Source organism: Lissotriton helveticus, chromosome 5_1 (genome assembly GCF_964261635.1).
Source record: "Lissotriton helveticus chromosome 5_1, aLisHel1.1, whole genome shotgun sequence".
NCBI classification, from domain to species: Eukaryota; Metazoa; Chordata; class Amphibia; order Caudata; family Salamandridae; genus Lissotriton; species Lissotriton helveticus.
In genome coordinates, this window is record NC_136065.1 from 1010303767 (window position 1) to 1010324989 (window position 21223).

General features: G+C 42.4%; 1 long non-coding RNA gene across 1 annotated transcript in view; it reads left to right on the forward strand.

Moving 5' to 3' along the window:
* Positions 1–16792, forward strand: part of LOC144753472 (uncharacterized) — a 643745-nt gene extending 626953 nt beyond the window's left edge. The window contains exon 3 of the long non-coding RNA XR_013594374.1: positions 16464–16792. This is a non-coding gene — a long non-coding RNA (uncharacterized LOC144753472). The remainder of the gene's footprint in view (positions 1–16463) is intronic.
* Positions 16793–21223: the final 4431 nt, after the last annotated feature.

Sequence of the window (21223 nt, forward strand, 5' to 3'; positions counted from 1 at the left end):
AAAGATGTAGTGCTGAACAGTGCGTGCATGGTAAATGCATGTGCTGGAAGTATGTGTGCCTATGAGTGGTACGACACATGAAGAATATAGTGCTGCACAATGTGTACATGCTAAATGTATGTGTGCCTATAAGTGGTACAATGCATGAAGGATACAATGTGTTATGATGTATACATGCACTGGGTGCATGTGAGCCTGTGACTAGTACAATACATCAAGGGCACTGGGTCCATTTTGGGAGACCTAGGCCTGTATGGTAAAACATGGAGAGAAAGTAAAGGAATCCACCAGACTGATGTGGGTGTTGCTGTATTCCTATACGCTGGGTGGGGCCCACACTAGAGAGGGGAGAGCCAGGCATCCCCTGTGCTCTTTGATTCAGAGAGGTAAAAAGGAAGGGACCACAGGACATCTCAGGAGGGAGATGGGGCTGATATCGGAATCATAAAGAATAGGGCCTGGGCTAACCCTTTAATACACATATCACTATGATGGAAATCCAAATGAGAACTCTAGTCTTTCCCATTGCCTGGGTTGTGGTACTATCAGCTTAGGAGTCTCCCCTGCTGTGACAGACTGATTTCAGGAGGAAGAGAGGGCAGAGTAGTGGGTACTTCAAAAGAAGCAGACGCCCAACAGAAACTTCAAAGACTCAGACTAAATCACATTTGGTGTCTGGTAATGGACTACAAAAACGGGAGTTTGAGACCCCAAAATTTGCCATCTGCTAAGCAGCCAGATGGACTGTGTGAGGAGAGGAAGCTCTGCAAGACTTCTGCTTGTGACCAGAGCTGTGGGCCAAGGCCCTATAGTCTCCCTTTTGGGTGAGGGACATCACCCAGGGAATCCAAGACTGCCTACCCTAGAACACCAGTGCCTGCCTGCCAGTGTGCCCTGTGAGGATGAGGAGAACATTGGAGGGAGTGACCTCTAGTTGGGAGTCCTGTTGAGTGGACTCTCTTTACGAGGTGTGAGAAGACAGTTGTTGCACTGATTGGGTCATTCCATTTGTGTAGGAAAATTCAGGGACCCTTGTATGTCAGAAGATTGCCACAATGAATTGAGTTGTGTGCATTGCTGCGCCAATCAGGCCGGTAAGGAGCCAGTGACCCTGTATGCCAGGTGGGGGCTCCGCCAGAAGATGCCTATGCTGAGAGGGACATAGCCCTTTTGCCATGGTGAGCTGTGACCCCATATACCAGGAGGGACCTCCACTGAGTACTTTGCTGTGCAGACCAGGCAGGAGTCCTTGTACAGAGAAGATATGGTGACCCTGTATGCCAGACGGGGTCAACGGGAACAGCAAGATGTGCACCTTGATCCACTCCTCTGCTGCAGAAGTTAGCCCGCAGTGAGAGCAATTGTGCACCATCATCAAGGTGAGGGATCCACTTCAGGATCATCACATCACTTCCTAATCTGGGAGAAGATCAGACATTTACCCTGCAAGGAGGAACTGCAGAAAACCTCTGTTCGCTTTGGTGGTGCAACCGTATGCAAGGAACACGGCACCCACTCTGATTCAGATAGCACTGGCCCAAGAACAGGGCACAGTCAGGAACTCCTGAAACTCCAAGCCTGCAGGTGTGGGCAGGGGTGATTTGGGGCCGGTGAGCCCCTTTGGGAACTTCCTTGCTAGTTAGCGCTGCAGTGCCAGAACACTGTTACATTTAAAATTGATTATCATTGACAGACTACAGGGGCTGTCCAACTACCCTGAACCAGGGACAGTAAGTTATTCCAACAAACCAAACGGTTCAGGTGAAACACAATTAACACTTAAACAATAAACATTAGAGTGAAGAAAACTAAATAAAGAAAAAGAAGAAGCTTGTATACACACATTGACAGATTATCAAAATCAATTGTAATTTATTCTATAAATATTTTCCATAAAAATTCAGAGAAGAAACATAACGCTCAAAGAGGAGTTAGCAGAATCAAAAACAAACATTACACATGCCAAACTAGTGGCTAACAGACAAACATTAAAAATACAAAAAGGAACAACAGAGAAAAAATGATGTGTCCTTAATGAATTATGGCCACAAAAAGCGTCGACGGCGTTTCAACCGCATGGAAATTACGCGGTCATCTTCAGGACAGATAGTTTTTGAGCGTACAATTCCTTATTTCACAGCCGGCCAATCAAGAGTGATTTGGCATGAGGGTCGAAATTCCACTCCAACAACTGCAGGTTTACAGCCATCCAATGTTTTAGGATCCAATGTGTTCACTACGAAACTTCAGTGACAGGAACTCAATACTGTGATTTTAATTGCTCATGTCGGTCTGCTCCATAAATCAGCAGCCGAAGGTACGGATTCGGCATCCACACATCCACAGTTCAAAAAGCGAGGCAACTTTAAAATTGAGTCACTGTGGACCCTTGAGACTCAGATTACTGGTGGAGTTTGCGTGGATGTTGCCTATAATGAATGAAGAATAACTCTCTAGGAGCGAGGCGGGAATGGGACCTGGGGTGGGGGGTTCACCTAAAGAAACACTAGAGCCCTGACCTCGGGGAAACTATGTAGTTGTTTGTGAATGTCATATTTTTCCGTTGCGTTAATAGCGGTACAAAATAAGTACTTTTCTTTTTTCATTAAAGTAAATATTTGGCTCGACAATGATTTATTACTGCTGCTGCGTGCATTTTGAGTTGGGAGCCTGTGTTCACATTCCTGTATTCACCTCTTCCTGATGGAGCCTTGGACTGCTCAGTCATTGTTTATTTTTATTTATTTATTTTGAAAGTTTTATAGAGCGCGAACAAGATCCTTGCGGATATCAGAGCGCTTTACACACAAGTGGGATAAAAACAGATAAAAAGCTAAACAAGATATAAAACAAAGTTGAGCAAAAACAAATTGATCAAATGTAAACAAGGTGGGGTGGCAACAGTGTAAAGGAGGGCAACTGTACAGTAGTAAAGGATTGAAAGATAAACAAAATATATCAAGCAAATATGAGCAAACAAATTAGGCAAATGTAAAACAGGTGAGGTAGCAACGTTGTAAAGGTGGGCTAACGTTCAGAAAATATGTCCAGCATAGATGCGCAAAACAAATTAAGCAGAAGAAACATGGTGAAGGTTGCAGCGGATTATGGGAGGACAACTCTGCAAAATTTTCTGGAGGAGACATAATGAGAACGTAGGTATATTAGACTAAATTCATGTGAATTTAGCTAAGATTAGGGATTTTACTTCTTTCTTGAAGGAAGCCGTGGATGGGATAAGTCTGATTTCTGGAGGAAGGGAATTCCATATCCTGGGGGCCATCCCAGAGAAGGAGCGTTTATATGTCTTCATCTTGTGGAATCTTTGGGGTTTCAGAAGAAGGTTCTTTGCGCTTCTTGTATCTCTTGTGCCACCCGAGATTGTCAGTTTCTGAGCGAGATAACTGGGCGAGTTGTGGTATATGGCCTTGTGAGTCATGCATGCTATTTTCAGGTGTATTCTAGCTTCGTATGGTAGCCAGTTTAGGGATCTGAGGTCGGGAGAGATGTGTGACCGTTTTTTTGAGCCTGTGATAAGTCTGGCTGCAGCATTGATAGAGGCTTTTAGTGGGGCGGTAGTCGAAAGGGGGAGGCCACAGAGGGCAACACTTCCATAATCCACTTGAGGGATTTCTAGGGCTTGGACTGCAGTTCTGAAGTCATTAGCGGGTAGGAAAGGTTTCAGCTTTCTTAATGTGTTGATTTGGAAATTAGCACTTTTCGTAGCATTGCTGATGTGGTGATGCACATTGAGATTGCAGTCGAGGGTAATGCCTAATGATTTTGCTGAATCCACGATAGTAGGTTGGACGTGAAGTGCAGTGAGATGATTAAGCCAGGACTGAGTGATGGGGACTTTGGAAGGAGGAGCAATTAAGAGGAATTCTGTTTTTAGGGCGTTACGTTTGACATGATTCTCTGCTAGCCAAGTCTGTGTGTTTCTGAGTGTTGTGTTGAGAAGTTTGATGTCTTCAAGGGTGTGAATTTTAAGGTAGATCTGGCTATCGTCCGCGTACATGTGAAATTGTACATTAGATGCTTGAAGCAGTGCGGTGAGTGGTTCCAAGACTAGATTGAGCAAGGTTGGGGAAAGGGAGGATCCTTGAGGGACACCTAGAGTTACAGGAACTGGAGTAGACATATTGTTGTTAATCTTGAATTTCTGAGTCCGGTTATGTAGAAAAGAGGTGAACCATTTGAGTACTGTCCCTGAAATACCCATTCTGAGATTTAGCAAGTCGAGTAAGTTCTCATGTTTGACAGTATAGAATGCTGATGAGAGGTCGAGAAGGATGAGGAGGCAGGTGCCGTTCCGATCAAGAATTTGCAGTGCATCCTCAATTATATGTGTCATAGCTGATTCAGTGCTGTGACCTGCTCGGAAGCCTGATTGGTGTGAGTTGAGGAGTTGAAAGTGCTCGATGTGTTTTGTCAGTTGGAGATGTACACATTTTTCTAGGAGTTTGGCCAAAGTAGGAATATTGGTGATAGGACGATAGTTAGCCAATTTGGAGGGGTTCGCTGAAGGTTTCTTCAGTATGGGCGAAACCTGTCCTATTTTGAGGGGGTCCGGGATGCATCCTTGTTGCAGAGAGCTGTTTATGATTTTGGTCCAAAGCGGGAGAAGTAGTGGGATAAAGTCATGTACCGCGTTAGCGGGTAGAGGGTCAGATAGGTGATTGGAGGGCTTTAGAGTACTTAGAATCTTGCCGATAGAATCTTCAGTATAAGTTTCGAAGGATGCCCAAGTAGCATTGTTTTTTAGAGCAAGGGGCATATTGCTATGGGGGTTAGAATAAAGTCTTAGATCAGAGAGGAGATCTTTCCTGATCGTGTCTGTCTTTAGATTAAAGAAAGAAGAGAATTCTTCACAGGACGGTAGTGTACTTGAGGTGTTTTGAGGCCTTTGAGGTCCTTCTCTGGATTGAGTTTTGATTAACTCAAATAACTTCTTAGGTCGGTTTCTGGCCTGGTCAAGTTGGCGACTGAAGAAGGAAGCTTTCGTGCGTTTGATTTTTATAAAGTAAGCGTTTCTTTTTTTCTTTAGTGTTTTGAGGAGCAGAGCTGAGCGGACTGATCGCCAGTTGCGTTCCGCAAGTCTCATGGCTCGTCTGTTTTCGTTAAGTAGTCCGTCATACCATGGTTTTGAATTTGTAGATGTAGCTCTCTTTAACTGAAGGGGGGCAACTTCATTGATAATAGAGGACATCGAGTTGAGGTAGTGGTCGGTGAGAACCAGTACGTCGGTAGCGTCAGTAGGGGGTAGGAGAAGATTGCAGCTGGAGGAGGGTAGAGAGTTAGGGATGAGTTTCCTCAAGTCCCTCTTCCAGACCTTAGATCTAGTCAATTGAGCCAGGTTAGATTTCACTTTTTCGTTGATGTAGAACGTGATAATGTGGTGATAAGACCAGTCACAGGGTAAGATTGAATCAAGTTGGATGGAATTGCTTTTGGAGATGATAAGATCCAGGATGGAGCCCTTGTCATGTGTAGGACTGTTGCAGAATTGGGAGAGGTCAAGGTCGCTGAGGAAGTTTTTGAGACTGTTGACAACAGCGTCATTGAGATCATTCCAATGTAGGTTGAGGTCACCAATGAATATTTGTGTGTGTTGTCTACCGGAATTCGTTGTGACCAGATCCATGAGGTGTTCTGCAAAGGTGAGGTTGTCTCCTGGTGGATGGTAAATAATGTGTAGGGAGCATACAGGATTACCTTCACTATTGATGTCAAGGCAAAAGTACTCGCAGGAGGAGAAAATAGGGGAAATAGCTCTCATAACTGAGAGTTTGCTCCGGAAAATACATGCGATTCCACCTCCAATCTTGCCAATCCTATCCAATCTGATGATGTGATAGTTAGGGGGAACTAGAATGTCAAAGAGTGGTGAGGAAGATTTTGTTAACCAGGTTTTGGTGAGTACAATCAAGTCTAGGTCGTGTGCGATAATGAGTCAAGTCATCACTTGAGAGTCAAGTGATGATAGATACATGGCCCAGTTGCTCATACTCCTAATTAGGCAGGGCTCAGGACATCAGGAGTAAAAAGCCTCAACCCCCACTGTTGTGCTTAGTAACTCCTGCTTGCCCCATGGCCCTCTGAAAGGGGTTCTGACAATGATGCATGTCTCGGTCAAGATTGTTTAATGTGCCCATGTACTTTTCCAGACTAATACACAATACCTCTATCCTTGAGGTACCTGAGCAGGTCTATTGCTCTGGATCTCTTGCAGAGCGGACAGGAGATTATTTCTCAATTATTGGTTTCCTTCCATTGAGTCCTTTCCTCTTGTCACACAGCTCTATGGTGTAGTCACTATAGTATGATAGTCTGTTTTTCAGTTCTCCGTTTCAACTACTAGCCATAATTCTCTTCTGATCACCCTTTTGACTTTGGTTAGTTAAATCATATTATTCCTGAAATATTTTGGTTTTCTGATGTACATCGGTTTCTAGATCTCTTATTTGTATTGTTTATTCGTCTGATGAATTTTCTAACACACCATTTATGCCCCTTATAGCCATCTCTTAGCACATGTATACCTGGTTACTTCAACATAATAAAGAGGAGCAATAGGGCACGACTGAGACCCTGGAGCAATTTGGTGAAGTGTTGGTAGGGTTAAATGGAAGGGTCTTTTGGTTTGTCCATTTCTGTTGCTTGGTTGGAATATCTAGATTACGGCTTGCATTGGGGTGGAAAGGTAGTGTTAGGGCAAATAGGGATAATACATTGCTTACTGTGTATCTTATTTGATACAAGTTCAAGTGACATTTAACATGAATATATTTCAATCAGAAACTTGCTTGAAGCATTCAGTTGTTGACATCTTTCTGAAGATGAGGTCATCTGGTCATGCTTTCTTGTTTGTTTGAATGTGTTCTGTATTGTTGTGTACTTCCACAGCCTGCCCCCATTGTTTGTCATTTGAGCCGGCGTGTGTAGAAGACCTGTGATCTGGTCCATCTGAGCATCCCGGCCACGTTTTTCTGGAGAATCCGCTTATACAAGCAGTCATGAGAAAGCCATGCAGAACTGTATAGTTTAAGGGTTCAAGGGCTCTCATAATGCTCCTCTGATTGCTGACTGTAAGGACTGACTCCATTCCAGGTGGTACTTGAGTCTCCCCTTCATTCATTTAGCAGCTTAATTAATGCTTTGCCACCCACTGTGTCAGAGATTCCTGATACTCATTCTTCGGGGTATCTTTCATGAGGCGATCACATCATATGTTCCTTACAGTGGTTTCACATTATCAAGGGCCTGAAGTAAAATTGGTGCTAAACGAGTACATTATGTTACCCCATATATTCCTTGCCTTGCAGCTTCCCACTTCATCGTCCTGCTTGCATAGAGAGGTTTGATATCAGTCTGTAGTTTGGTAGACCCCCCAGGAGCAGCAGATCTATTGTTTTTTGTGCATTCCCTATTCTGTTTGCCGGTAAAGGGGCATTGAAAATGTTTGAAGCTTAGATTTAGAAATTGCTCTTTGTGGCATTATGTAGGGCATGGATCCACTGACAAATTGGCAGCTTTGGTCTTGTGGTTACTTAGCTCATCCATTCAGCTGTTATGGGTTGGAAGATAGAAAGAGTTCAGACAATGTTCGCTTTAATGCTAGGTGGTACTCACGTTCATTTCAGGTAAAATGTAGACTTCCTTTATTGATGACTTCTTGATAAATGTGCCCTTTTGAGTTATCTTCAGTGACTTCTGTTGCATATTGGGCTCACCCCTTGATTAGATTTCTGCCACCAGCACTTCAGATTACAGTTTATCGCTTTATAGGTTTGCAAGGTTCGAATGGTGTAGCTTGGGGAATCAGTTTATTTCTGTCTTTATTTGATGTGTGATGATGCCAGGTATCCTCATGGTGTTGTGATCTTCATCACCAATGCAGTTTTAAAATCCATACCCCCTCCACCCTCTCCCTACCCCCAAAGAGGGGAGAAAAGCCAGTCATTTTCTGCCATTCAATCAGTACCCTACTGATAAGGACATTATATCAAGAAGGCCACTTGAGCTTTTGAAACCGGTCTGAAACCTGGGCAAAATACCTAATTCAGAAGCCCAAGTACCTAGGTCATCCAAAGTAAGTGAGGCATTGTATTTAGCCTCCACATCTCAAAGGGCAATCGTGTTGTTGTTTTTTTTAATGCGTCCTGTTTATCACCTTTTTTATTAAGTGAAGACAAAATTGAGCCACTGTGACTCTGGAAATATTGAGGTTAAAAAACTAGCAGGGAACAGCAGCACAAACCATGAAAATAGCAATTTGGCTTAAACTTAAAAAATTCTGGCTGTTGGGTCCTACAGCACCGTCTGATCTACTTGTTCCTATAAATTTATTTAGTGGGTCTGCTATAACCCAAAGGTCATTTTATTTATGGAGATTGTGAAAGGAAATGCCAAAAATCCATTGGTTGGGGGCGCTGGTGTTATCTTCTCCATCATACAAAGCAGTTACGTGTGTGACCCGGACAACAGCTGCAGCACTGCACTGTTCAATTGAAGCTTGGACGTATTGCCAAATAAGCAATTTAGATAAGACCTCTATCCTCCCATCCTTAGATTTGCACTTATCATGTAAAAAAAACCACTCATGTGGAACTTGTTCTTGTTTTGAAACTCAGACCTTTTTTAGGGCTCGGCCTACGTCACCACTTCGTCAGAAGTGGGGCGGAGCTCCGAGCCGTATTGTTAAGGGGCTCAGAATCGTGAAGTAAAAATTCCTCAGTGCGCGAGAATTTTTCGTGGTGTTGTGTGCCATCTGCATGGTCATTGGTCCTTTCACGGCTGTGTTTTTGTAAGTGTTCACGCAATAGGCCCTAGGAATTTTTCTCTATTCACTTCCTGCATTTTCCGTACAAACCCACGCATGAGAATACCATAAATTCCCAATTACCAGATGTCAGGGTCCGTTCGCGCATTCACGACTCTGTAGTTTTCTTGAGCTGTGCATGCGCGCATGCTGTCTCCCGGTCCAGGAGAAGGCCATGAATTCTCAATTAGCAGCTGTCAGAGGTGCCGGTAATTGAAGGCAGATGCTTGTTTTTCAATGCTGCTTTATTGCCGTCGCACATATTTATATATTTATTAACATGCCGGTTCTTAGTAAAGTACATGTCAAAGGCTAAGAAAAGTAGGTTATTGCAGTGAACTATTTCAATAATGGCAAACCCTTGGTTACAGGACATAAGGATTATTATAGTGTGAGTGCAGAGTGGTGAGTGCAGATTGGTGAGTGCAGAGTAGTGAGTGCAGAGTGCAGAGTGAAGAGGGCAGAGTAGTGAGTGCAGAGTGCAGAGTGCAGAGTGCAGAGTAGTGAGTGCAGAGTGCAGAGTGCAGAGTAGTGAGTGCAGAGTGAGTTTCCAGAGTGCAGAATAGTGAGTGCAGAGTAGTGAGTGCAGAGTAGTGAGTGCAGAGTAGTGAGTGCAGAGTAGTGAGTGCAGTGAGTGTGCAGAGTAGTGAGTAGTGAGTGCAGAGTGAGTGTGCAGAGAAGTGAGTAGTGAGTGCAGAGTGAGTATGCAGAGTAGTGAGTAGTGAGTGCAGAGTAGTGAGTGCAGAGTAGTGAGTAGTGAGTGCAGAGTAGTGAGTGCAGAGTAGTGAGTGCAGAGTGAGTGTGCAGAGTAGTGAGTAGTGAGTGCAGAGTAGTGAGTGCAGAGTAGTGAGTGCAGAGTAGTGAGTGCAGAGTAGTGAGTGCAGAGTAGTGAGTAGTGAGTGCAGAGTGAGTGTGCAGAGTAGTGAGTAGTGAGTGCAGAGTAGTGAGTAGGGAGTGCAGAGTAGTGAGTGCAGAGTAGTGAGTAGTGAGTGCAGAGTAGTGACTGCAGAGTAGTGAGTGCAGAGTAGTGAGTGCAGAGTAGTGGGTAGTGAGTGCAGAGTGAGTGTGCAGAGTAGTGAGTAGTGAGTGCAGAGTAGTGAGTGCAGAGTAGTGAGTAGTGAGTGCAGAGTAGTGAGTAGTGAGTGCAGAGTAGTGAGTGCAGAGTAGTGAGTAGTGATTGCAGAGTAGTGAGTGCAGAGTAGTGAGTGCAGAGTAGTGAGTGCAGAGTGTGAGTAGTGAGTGCAGAGTGAGTGTGCAGAGTAGTGAGTGCAGAGTAGTGAGTGCAGAGTAGTGAGTAGTGAGTGCAGAGTAGTGAGTGCAGAGTAGTGAGTGCAGAGTAGTGAGTGCAGAGTAGTGAGAGCAGAGTAGTGAGAGCAGAGTAGTGAGTGCAGAGTAGTGAGTGCAGAGTAGTGAGTGCAGAGCAGTGAGTAGTGAGTGCAGAGTAGTGAGTAGTGAGTGCAGAGTAGTGAGTAGTGAGTGCAGAGTAGTGAGTGCAGAGTAGTGAGTAGTGAGTGCAGAGTAGTGAGTGCGAGTAGTGAGTGCAGAGTAGTGAGTGCAGAGTAGTGAGTAGTGAATGCAGAGTAGTGAGTGCAGAGTAGTGAGTGCAGAGTAGTGAGTGCAGAGTAGTGAGTAGTGAGTGCAGAGTAGTGAGTGCAGAGAAGTGAGTGCAGAGAAGTGAGTGCAGAGAAGTGAGGGCAGAGAAGTGAGTGCAGAGAAGTGAGTGCAGAGTAGTGAGTGCAGAGTAGTGAGTAGTGAGTGCAGAGTGAGTGTGCAGAGTAGTGAGTAGTGAGTGCAGAGTAGTGAGTAGTGAGTGCAGAGTAGTGAGTGCAGAGTAGTGAGTGCAGAGTAGTGAGTGCAGAGTAGTGAGTAGTGAGTGCAGAGTAGTGATTGCAGAGTAGTGAGTAGTGAGTGCAGAGTAGTGAGTGCAGAGTAGTGAGTAGTGAGTGCAGAGTAGTGAGTGCAGAGTAGTGAGTAGTGAGTGCAGAGTAGTGAGTAGTGAGTGCAGAGTAGTGAGTGCAGAGTAGTGAGTGCAGAGAAGTGAGTGCAGAGTAGTGAGTGCAGAGTAGTGAGTGCAGAGAAGTGAGTGCAGAAAAGTGAGTGCAGAGAAGTGAGTGCAGGGAAGTGAGTGCAGAGTAGTGAGTGCAGAGTAGTGAGTGCAGAGTAGTGAGTAGTGAGTGCAGAGTAGTGAGTGCAGAGTAGTGAGTGCAGAGTAGTGAGTGCAGAGTAGTGAGTGCAGAGTAGTGAGTGCAGAGTAGTGAGTAGTGGGTGCAGAGTAGTGAGTGCAGAGTAGTGAGCGTGCAGGGTGAGCAGTGTGTGAGCGTGCAGGGTGAACAGTGTGTGAGCGTGCAGGGTGAACAGTGTGTGAGCGTGCAGGGTGAACAGTGTGTGAGCGTGCAGGGTGAACAGTGTACGAGCGTGCAGGGTGAACAGTGTGCGAGTGTGCAGGGTGAACAATTCCAATCCAAACCACATAATTCTATTACACACCACATGCATACACTCCATAACACATGGCTAAAAGACATTGCCATTTACAATGCCATTAGCTCTAACTCAAATAAATCCGAGACCTATTGCATTTCCAATGCTTGTCTTATATTGCATTTGGATTTCTCTTAATATGTGAAGGTTTTTAGTATGCTTTTTTAAAGCGGATTTATGTTATTCTGAAACCATTTCTGACAGCCAGGATACTCCGTGCTGCTCGACCTGATTTAGTCACTGTATGTAAGAGACAAAAATAAAGGTTGCAGACCTCTGCGTGCGACCAGCCACCATTAATCACAAATTAGAAATACTTGTACATATATGAGAAGCAACCAAAAACTTGTTTAAGATAACATGATAATAGAGATCAATGTGAGCATGACAAAATGGTCCTCTGTTAGTGTGTTCCTTTTTTGTGCTTCATTTCACACATAGGCAGCAGAGAACACAGCCAACGCGTTTCTGCAACATATGGCTTCTTCAGGGCCTCCAAGAGTGGCATTCTTTTCTGCCATTGTGTGAAATGAAGCTGGAATAAAAAGGAGCACACTCTAACAGAGGTTCATTTTGTCATGCTTATATTGGTCTCTTTTATCATGTTGTCTTAATAACATATGTTTTTTTTTGTTGCCTCTCATATATGAGCAATTATTCTGAAACCTCCTGATATTATACTTGATGCTCATAACACTAGTATTAACCCGTTGACCGTGGCAGGAATTTCGCCGCGGTGCAGGTGATTTATGACTGGGCGTGGTCAGGACAGACCCCGCCCATCTTCCGCACACTCCCACCGTGACGTCGGACGGCCGGGGACCATCCAACGCATGCAAAGGGTTAAATCATGATTGCATATGGGGTAGGTGATCAAGAATGTCAGGGCTGCGTGGGGTAGTAAACCTAAACATTTGAAACTTGTAGGTCCATAATCTACAGTGGTCTTGAGGGGGAGACTCTTCAAATAATCTGAGGACATTGTGTGTTTTCTTTCGGGACTTGATCCATGTCTAGCTTAGAATCAATATTTTCACAATAAAATTTAGTTGATCACATTAGCTATGGCCTGGACACAAAAGTATAACTATACTCCAGTTGGGCAAGTTCAGAAATCGATACATATATCCAGAAGTTAGAACTAGACTAATATATACATTTATGTTCTTAAGCAACTGGAATAGGCCTATACTTTTGTAGCCAGGCTATACGTAATGTGATCAACTATTTTTAATCGTGTGGTTTTACACACAGTTTCACATTGCAAGAGCACTGTGTCTATTGTCACTGCGCATGGAGCACACTGTTTGAACTATACTATATATAAAGTGACGCTAAATATTATAGACAATACATATTCTACTTATGGAAGTGTTCAGCCATTATATGTGTGTGCGAACATTTCTTTACATGATTAGTTCAAGTATGGGAGGATTCTTGTTTGGCCTCCATCAGCTGTTTCAAATACAGAATAATTGGATACAACAGAAATATTGCGTATGTATTGTCATTAGCCCAGGTTCTTAAGAGCTCGGGGTAACCCTATTGACAGTCATGTGCCCGTGCTTTAGTGGATATATATGCAAAAAAAGTGGTTCCAGTGGATAATAGGAAAAATAATTTAAGCAATAAGAATGCGGAATGGCAATAAACATACAAAGGACTTGGTAATGTCAGAAGGCGAAAATGAACGTACTACACAGTTTTGCTCAATATCATTTATTAAACACAGTGAATAGCATAAACACTTTCTTGACTTCAAAAAGCGCAACACTTTGTGCATAGTGTCCCCAAGTGAAAGTTGGAACCAAAATGTGACTGTACACAGTGAAAAATGTTATAGAAGGTTTCCATAAATTGTAACAAGCGACCATTCAAATGCACTTTTTTTGACAGCATAGATATACAGTGACACTAGCTGATCAATGGTTCACCCTGTGTGCTTGTCGGCGGCATTTCGACCCTTCTTTCAATGTGGGGTCTCCTCAGGACTAACGATGTAGGGACAACTGGAATTGAATTAAGATAAGCATTAGGCCCATGTACCAGCACAAATGCAAGACACTAGAATCAAGGACTAAAAAATGAAGGGTGGTTACCAGGGTGGGTTCAGGCGCAGCCTATGTGAATGTGAAGTGCCTTGGTGGGGAGTGAAAATAAAATAACTCACGTAAGGACCCAGCCGGGTACTGCATTATGGGGTGCAAAGGGGAAGACAAGGGGCAAGGTTTACACTTTGTTTCTGCGAGGGCAGATTCCTTGTTAATATGAGCAGCCACAGATTTTGTGAAAATAGACCTTACCTCTCAATGAGGAAGGCTGGCTTGTAAGATTGATGTGTTCTCCTGTGTTTTTTTGGTCTAGTATTTTCTTTTTTCTTCCTTTACAGTCTCTAATTCATAGACATTTTATGATGAATAATGTCTGATACAATCTGGCTATAACATTTATGCTTAGTACAACTGTGTGCTTTTCTTGTTATTGTAGCCCTGTTGAAGTTGTCGGGGGATTTTCCCTGAGACGAAACACGTGTCAGCTGTTGGCTGTTTGCTACATTTCATGATGTGAATGACACAGGATCTCTATTGAGAGACATTGCCTCAAATTTCTGCACTTGTGACAAAGAAAAGAACAAGAAAATAAAGGAATTATTCATGCGAACTACAATATCTGGATGCTCATTTGGACTGATGATATAATTGAACTTTATTATTAGGTTCTGGTTGCTCAGGGACAATACTTTGTTTTCATTTTGTCCTCTGCGTTTCATCACAGAGGAGTTTTCCTGGCACGTGGGTGGTCGTTGCCTTTTTGTTCCCTGGAGCATTTAGGGGCACATGCATCATTGGGACATTTTGCACTTCTTAATTTGCGAAAAATACCGAATTGCAAATTAAGAATTGCAAAATGCTATGCATCATTTTTTTCGGTATTTATTTGTGATTCGGTAAAAATCGCAATTTTTACCGAATCCCAAATAAATACCGAATTCTTAAGTGCATTTTAGCAATTCCCATTGATTCCTATGGGCCAAAAGGCCCATAGGAGTCAATGGGAAGGCATTTACAAATTCGCAATTTGTTGATGCATTCCAAGGGTGCAGGGGGGGGGTCCAAAGGACCCCCCCTGCACCCCTGAAATGCATTTGAAAGTGCATGTTTCACACACACACATGTCCTAAGGACATGTGTGTCTGTAACATGACAGTTTAAAAAATGCATTTTTTTGCTTTTTGACAGATTTTCGCAAATTACCACGAGGGTCAACCTCGTGTTAATTTGCACTTCCAATTTCAGAATTCGCTTTTTTTTTTTAATTGATGCATTGCATTTAAGGAATCGCACAGATGCGATTCCTTAAATGCATTCGCATTTTTTAGAAATGCAAAAAAATGCGAATTCTGAAAAATAGTTTGATGCATCCCAAAAACGTATTTAGGAAGTGCAAACGGCCGAATTTACCGATTCGCACCGTTTGCACTTCCTAAATAGGTTGATGCATGTGCCCCTTAGTCTTTAAACTTGGCTATATTACTATTTTGTATTGGTTTGCGCAGGGTTTAACCTAGCCACACTTCGCAGTTTTCCGAGTCTTCAAGGTACTAAAAGTTGCATGAAGTGTTGGTGGGACGAAAATCAGTCTCTCTGGATGTGTCCATCGGGTTTAACATGAGATGCTTTTTCAGGCGGTTTTTTGTAGGATACATCATATTTGATATTGGGCAAAATTCTAAACCTTTGAAACAAAACCTGAAAGGAACAGGTTTGGATGGAAGATTTGTTGCAATTAAGTGCCTCTAACTAGAAGTTGTTGATGATGTAAAGGTGCCTTTCTGTCATATATTTTCTTTCAATTAAAGATGAGCATTTAGTTTGCTGACTTTGTATATGATACAGGCATATCTGTGCTTTGTGAGGGAGTCATTTGAGTAAAATCATTACTGGGATAACACGACCACATTTTCAAGCTTCTGTGATCAATCTTGCAACAGCATGAATGACCACCTTTGATGGAGCAGTTTGGTTAGCATTGAGGCCAGAGATATTACAATTCTAGCCTTGACATTAATAGTGCCTTGAAGAACCTATTTACAATTTTCTTTGGGTATATGTCTCTTCAATAAATGTAATGAGTCTTTGAGGATGTTGAGCATTATGTACCAATGATTTTGTATGATAATCTAGGTTCAGCTTGTTGCCTATACACCCCAGAGATTTGGCATTGTGTATCAGCTTTACAACAAAGGCCTACCTATTTCAGGTGTGAGATACATTTTTGCTTTACAGTTGGTATGTCCAAAGATTTTATTTTGTTCTAATTCAATTTTACTTTCTCCCTGTGGTCCTTTTTTGTGTTTTGGTGTGGAAGTTCTTTATGTGATTAACAAAGGTGTTGGTATTGATGCATTCAGGAAGCAATAGAGGGCAAGAGTTTCTTTGAATTTCCCAATAGTTTGAGGTATAAGATAAATAGGATGGGAAGAATTCGTGTATTTTGTGAGACCCCAAGAGAGTGTTTACAAGATGCAGGGAGTCACTTATTTTCCCTAATTGACTGGCAACATCCATAGGTATGCTTTCAGTAATGCAGGTGTAGGGAAGCCAATCACTTGGTGAAGACTAAAATGTCCCACACCTTGGCCACAAAATCTTCCATCCTTAAACCGCAAGAGAAGAGATTTAATTAAGATCTTGTTTGAGTCAATGTGTTGCATCGTTTCCTTTCCTCCTACAGAGAAAAACCACAATGCATTATTAATATATTTAAATAATAAAAGGTCTTCAGTTAAAATCCCTGCCATATCACATGCATGCCAAAAGACCCAATTCAAGCAGAAGACTCCCGATTTTTTCAGTCAGAGGTTACTTAGTTTTTGCTGTTTCCTGTCTAAAAATTGCCTTTTGCTTCATTGTATGTTAATGGGCTAAATGTATTTCCTTGATTTTTGTGTTAATTTTAAGAAATGTTGTTGGCACAGAAATATGCATCAGGCAAGGCTGTGAATATATATGAACGGGAACGAAGCAGGCTTTGCATTGCAAACCATTGTGCATGATTCTCACCATGGAGGGCTTCTCCTGGCACTTTGATGCATTGTGATCTCCAGAGCTCGGCGTTTTCCAGCAGAGCCACGATTGAAATCATGTTCTTCATTTTTCAGAGTCGCCCAGCGGTGTTGAAGTTACAGATAAAGGCAGAAGGTGCGCAACTGGTCATCAGTCTGGAGAGAAATGAGTGAGTACACCGGCTCTGACCTGAATCCACAGCACATCCCGAATGGCACGGCCGGCTTGATGGCTTTTAAATGTGTGTCGTTTTAGATGCAGAGAATGATGGACAGTGCGGCCTGGGTTGCTGTTAGCGCCATAAAGACCGATAATTTGTAATTTTAAGCAGACTTGGTGACAACTTGTGTCAGGCGCAAAATGAATTTGAAGGGGAGCAGCCATGCCTCATCGTGTCAGCTGTCGTTTGCTCGTGGCTTTTTGTCACGATATGTTTTGGAGTGTTTACTAGACTGGAAAGGGCACGCGCCGGAGGTTATGGCCATGTTCTGTCTGCAGGCAGCAGGAGGCAGATTCCAATATGAGTTAAAGTGTATTTGAAGTCTTAGTGAGTTCTGACACATTTGTAGGAACGTGTGCGGATTGTAGTGGGTAACGTGCTATGTGATAACAAATAAAATGGGCTGAAGGCTGACAACCGAATGCTCTGATTTCCTGTTGACGTGCCAACCATACCGTTCTGTTATGGCGTTCTCCGAGGTTCGTCTTTTGTGTTTACTTCAAAATGTTGTGAGGAAACCAGCATGATCTATCCGTCAAATATTATCTGAACAGCAATGGTGTCACGCTCCATCAGCCGATTTCAAAATACAGTCACTCACGGATGTAGTAAGACTATGCAAATGGTGTTCTGAATTCCCTGGCACATTTCGCAAAGAACTATTATGAAATAGTAATTATTGAATTATAGAATAGTAGTTATGGGCTTAGACTGTCTAAATTGAATATTAAGCCGAATTCATTTTATGCAGAGGTTACACAATTTAGTTCTCATATGCGCATTCTATTGGCCTGGAGTATAACTGGATTTTTAAAAATATGTTAAACATGAGAACGAAATAGCACCTTATCAAAGAAACTGAAATGTGGTATATATATGGAAAACACTTCTAATCAACAGGCCAGTGCTTTGCTTTATTTTTAACCAGCATTCTTCTTTTATTTTTTTACTTGACTTTTATTAAATATTTCACGTGACTACATCCCCCAATAAAATGTATAAACGGAGTAAACAATACACAAAGCAGCACGTTTTTGTAATGTGGGTGTAATATTCAATGACGCCTCATATTACCCGCTTCATTGATGCTCTTGTCCATCCAATGTTTACCATTCTTATCCCCACGTAAGTGCTGTGGTGACTACCCTATATATAACTGGACACCTTCGAGGCGCAAGTCTCGTGGGAGTCAAGATATAGGGTTCGATTCGCGGCCACCCCTGGCACCAGGGGATAAAGGATGGTTTACTATGTGCATTTGGGACCAAATTGATGGTGTAGGAGAAAGAGTAGTGATATTTTCGTGTTCGAGTGGTGATTTGTGAAAGAGTAAGATGGAGGGGGGAGTGTCTGAGTAGATATCAGAAGCGGAAGATGGAAAGGGGAGGTGGTGAGAAAAAGCTAAATGAGACACTGGTCTGAGTTCTTTGTTTCACTCTGCAGTAAACATGCATTTTAATTTTGTGTAAGCCTGGGCAGAGTTTGCGGAAGCGGAGCTTCATGCAGTGACAAAAACATCCACAAAGCTATGAGGAGTTCTGCGAGCAGCGGAGTGGGTTACCTCACCCCGTTGGGGCTGATTTTTAGTGGCAGGTGTTTGTCCCGCGCTGTAAAATCAGCACGAATGGCATCTCGCAGAGTGCAATAGGGGGCTGTTTCTTTCTGCTGCTCGAGTAGTAGTTCTACTCAAGCGGCAGCTTCTTCAACATGAATGAAAGGTTTTTCAGAGCTAGCGGTAGCGATCATCCACGAACGCCCATGTTAAGAGTTCTCACTGGGAAGTGGTCTAGCATTGGAGTTTCTTTGCTTGCCACCTTACTGTTGGCGAGTGCGATTGGGGGGAAAACTCCGCTAAGCATTTTTTGTAACTCTATGTGCTCCGCGGAACGCGAAAAACTCCACGTACGAAGTAGAGTTCACCACCCAAGCTTAATTTTGAGCAACAGCAACTGGAATACATTTTTAGGAGGAACATGCCATTTTTAAACCTTTTTGGTACTGTTGATTGGTCAGTATAGATGCAATTTTCTAAGTATTATTATAGCAGGCACAGGTATCCCCGTAGTAGCTCAATTGCCAATTTTGAAAGTAAACACATTTTAGCTCTTTTACTCACCAGAGAAAATTATTTGGTGTTTTCAAACTATTTCCCAGCATGTTCCCACGTTAACAATGAATTGCCATTTATGTTATGTTATGTTATGTTATCCGGATTTATAGAGCGCACAGATGCCCCAGCCTCCTATTTTTCTCTCCCCCAGCCCTTCTAATTTTCAACAGTTCGTATTTTTGAATTTTGCAGCAGCTTAGCTACAGAACATGTAGTGAGATCTTTTATTTCTGTGTGGCTAGGAAACTTATATTGAAGGGAAGAGGGGGTGTGACTTTCAATTTAATGTAACCCAGTCAAGTCTTGTTAAAGTTGTCCTTTTCCTTGGAACATGAGGAGATGTCCCCAGTGAAGAAAGAAAGAGATCCGTGGAATGAGCTTTTGTTTGCATTTTTGTTTTACGAATGTGCTGAAAGTCATAAACTTGAGACGGGAGTAGACATACTTATACCTTCTTGTATATATAACTTTGTTTGGAAATCTCGTCATTAGGAGTACAAATTAGCTTTATGTAATAGAAATTTTAAAAAAAAGTAGAATACATGGAATAGACCAAGTTTGTATTTATTGGTCCGAAGAATAGCAAACATGCATAATTTCAGACAAATATACAGATCTACTCTTACAGTATATCTTCCAACAACCGAAAGATGAAAAGACGAGACAGTTCTGATTTACTATGCAAAGGCATTGGGAATAATTGATCTGCTGGAGTGCTAAAGAGGAACAATGTATCAAAATAATAAATGTTCTCTTTCAAAAATAGGACTAGTGCTCACAAAGAAGGGCATTTGTGAGATAGTGGACATCATGTACCTGCATTGTCATCTCAAAAAATAATTAGTACAAAGTTGTACCTTTCAATTGAGGCATGTTCCTACTTCAATATGGTATTAATATAGAATGACATTGTTTAGTTACATCTCTTGTAGAATTTAAATTTCCAGAAAGCTATTCAAACTCCCCTTTCCATCAACACCGGTACAGGACACTCAGTCATTTCATGCCCAAGAAGTTGAAATGTAGTCCAAGCTATGCAAACTTTGATGTTGGGCTCCAGCCACTAGTTTTAGTACTCAGTTAGATACAACTTAGCTGTCTGATTGAGGCCTGTTGTTTCTAAAATGTTACATATGCATAAAGTGGGCTTCTGGTCAGCTCTGTACTTATGATTAAATAGATTTGTTGTTTAACTCACTTCCGTGCTCCTGACTTGATGGCTTTTCTCCCTCTCCTTGTGTTTGTCTAAACCAGAAGCATTTTGGTCTCCATGTTTTGATAGGTTGAAGTATTTTCCACTCTTGACATCAGTCCTTGCATTGCTTTACATGTGAGTGGATACTATGTCTCCCTCGTTCTCTCTCTCTACTTCCCCAGACCCATTTTTTTCTATCCTCATCCTTCTCTTATTTAACCACTCCTTCTCTTCCTTCTATTGGGACAGCCTTCTCTTGCTTCCCAGGCTCCTTGCAAATTTTTCAACACCCCATGGTGATCGGCCACCTTAAAATGTTATTTTTACGATTTCAAGATAGCCCGCCATGCATGCGCATACACAGGAATATTGGGACACTTTTAAATGTCTTTTTTTGCCTTTTACAAATTCCATTCAATGAAGGCTGATGCATGTGTTCACATCCACAGTGGTCATCTTTGGAAGGGATTTGTAAAAATAAAAACATGCATTCAGAGTTGGCCGCTGCAGGTGCAAACACATCCACAGTGGCCATCTTTGAATAGGATTTGTAAAATTTAAAAAATGAACCAGATGCTCCAAAAATCTAGTTGCAAAAAGTGGTTACAAATTGCACACTGACTTTGGGACCATTAATTATTTTGCAAATTGACTCATGTATTTATAGGTTAGGTCACAAAATAGGGAATCATAGTGGGTCAAACTACCTAGTAGTGCCCCACCTGCCAAATGAATATTAATTAAGCAGAAAGCTCTTTGCAATCCACCATGATTAGCTACTCCCAGGGCTGGTGGGCTGCAAGAGTGAGTGGTTCAGCAGACCACCCTCCCTGCAATTGCTTTTCCAAACAGATTTTTTAAAAAAATGTTGCCCCATTTCTTTAAAGGAAACAACTTTGGAAGACTTTAGTGAGCTCTAGCAGTGGTCATCACCCCGAAGTGGTGAGTGCAATTCTCAAAGGAGAAGGGTTCCACACGGGGCTGCTTCCCCTTTGCAAATGTGTTACCATCCCAACTTGAGAGTTGGTAACTGATCGGTGGTTTGTGAGAAGTCCATTCATACCTATTGTACGGAATCACAATTTGGAAGGAAAACACAACCCAAGCCCTTTCAAATTGCAATTTGGTATCCATTTCTAAAGATATTTAGGAGCTGAAAAAACTTTACTGACTCCTAAAATGAATTTAGTACATGCTAAATAATTTTTAGTGGTCACATACCCTCTGATTCGCAAAATCAGAGGGTTTGCAACTGCTAAATTGTTTTGTACATCTGTCCCAAAATGCTTTTAAAGATGACCACTGTGGATATGCAAACATCGACTGAGGC